Raw genomic sequence first — 2,395 nt, forward strand, 5'->3', positions numbered from 1 at the left:
TAGTATCTATCTTTTGCGAATAAACTAATCGAATAATGGTTAAAATCGATAAGGAGCTTCCACGCTTAGTGTTTGAGAAATCTTCAGCCTATGGTTTTTTTTTATTAAAGCCAATAACTTCAGCATGATTCGCAGCAATTTTGTATACTTTTTTTTTAATTTAACTTTGCCATTATTTCTTGCGCTTTTTAATTTGCATGTTTTGGCCGGCTCTATTTTATGTATATTTTTTCGAGCATAATTTTTGATCCATGATTGTATATCTCAATGTACGTGCTAGGTATCTGAAAAGTATCAGGTCAGTCCATAAGTTCGTGCATTTTTTAAATCTGGTTTTAAAATTAATAAAAAAGATGTGTTAAGTATTTATTAATCAACTAGCATTTCTCAGTGGGCTTCGCACCACCATACATAAAATGTTTTTTTTATATCGCAAGAAATTTTTCATATTAAGTTTTCTTTATAGAACTCGTAAAATGTTTAAACAGTTGAATTATGTAGTTGATTTTTTTCATTCAACATACTTTCTAAAGATGTCACAATAGCCTTTTCTGTACTTTTTTTAAAATTTGATTGTGGTGGTCACCTATATACAGGTAAGGTGAAAGAGCCGATAAAAACTTGTAATTAAATTTTGATTCTTTAATTTCCATTTCAATTTTTTACGCTAAATAAATTATGCTAAAATAAATAAAGTAAAAATGTTCCAGTTTTTATTATATTTTCGTCCAAAATTAATATTAACATAATACACTTACAACCACAACAGTACAACAGAAACGCTCATAAGCGGCTATGTATTTGTTGTTGTTTTTCCCATACAGGCATTTCGTATGAGAGGAAACCATTACTCACATAAAATGTCATAACTCAGGAACGGCTGCACCGATTTCAATCAACCTTCACACAAACCACCTCCTTAAAGATAGAAAAGAACTCTAAAATTTTTGTGTCAATCAGTTCGGCGGTTCTTGAATTATAAGATTACCAAGGAAATGTAACTTCTTTTTATATATATAGATAATATATTTTTCTTCATTATTTACAATGTCTTCCCAACGTTTAGGTAAATCTTTAATTCCCTGCTCAAAAAATTGTTTGTCCTTGGAGCCAAAATACGCTTCGATATCCCTTTTTATAGCTTCTTTTGAGGAGTAGTTCTTGTTACTTATATGGGATTGAAGTCCACGGAAAAGGAGACAATCACAAGGTGCAATATCCGGAGAGTATGGTGGATGCGGTATTAGCTCCCATCCGAGCTCGTTCAGCTTGCTTAATGTTTGTCTTGCGGTATGAGGTCTTCCGTTGTCGTGGTGAAACAAAACTTTGCGTCTATTCACTAAAGACGGTCGATTTTTGTTAAGTGCCTCATTCAGGTTTGATAGCTGATGGGAATAATAATCAGCAGTTATCGTCTGGTTTGGTTCCATAAGTTCATAATAAACAATACCGGCCAAATCCCACCAAATAGACAGGAGAATCTTCTTGGGGTGAAGGCCATGTCTAGGGGTCGGTTCTGGTGTTTCATCTTTATCTAACCATTGGCGTTTGCGAACAGAATTTTTGTCAAGGACCCATTTTTCATCACCAGTAACGATACGGTTCAAGAAACTTTCATTCTCAAGCCCTTGCAGCAGCTGAGAACACACATTCACTCTCTGCTGAAGGTTGGCGACGGAAAGTCCATGCGGAACCCATTTTCCCAGCTTTGAAACCTTTCCCAACTGAACCAGGTGCCTGTGAACTGTTCCATGCGATGAATTTAACCTCCGAGCTATCATATCGTATGTCAAATTTGGCTCAGATTCCACGAGTTCGAGCAAGGCGTCGGAGTTAAAGACTTCAGGACAACTAGCGCGCGAGGCATCCTCCACGTCGCAGTTACCACTTCGGAATTTTGAAAACCGCTTTTGCGCAGTCCTTATTCTAACGCTATCCTCTCCGTGAACAGTGTTTATTTCTTTAAAAAAATACAAAATATGCCTCTTATACGCGTTCGAATATTCCATTTTATTTTTTAACAACACGTGCTTCTATCCGCGATTACAATCACTTTTTGAATGCACAATATATCAAAGAAAATATAAATAGTTCCGTTATATTCCGCGAATAATTTTTTGCATGCAAAAATCGTACAAAAGTGAAATTATGGGTAAAATACCCACGAACTTATGGACTGACCTGAACTGACCTGACACACTTATGGATATTATCGACCGTCAACCGTGACGACTCTATTCTTCGCGCTCGAGCGCTGGGAGAGGTTGTATTTTCATGTATTCACACTTTAGACGCGTTTTTCTCAAAACTATATTCTTCGATTTGTCGTAAATTTTTTTTTTAAATTGAACGTACTGATCTCTCTCAAATTTTGCACACATCTGTTATGTGATAT

Source organism: Anastrepha obliqua, chromosome 1, assembly GCF_027943255.1.
Source record: "Anastrepha obliqua isolate idAnaObli1 chromosome 1, idAnaObli1_1.0, whole genome shotgun sequence".
NCBI classification, from domain to species: Eukaryota; Metazoa; Arthropoda; class Insecta; order Diptera; family Tephritidae; genus Anastrepha; species Anastrepha obliqua.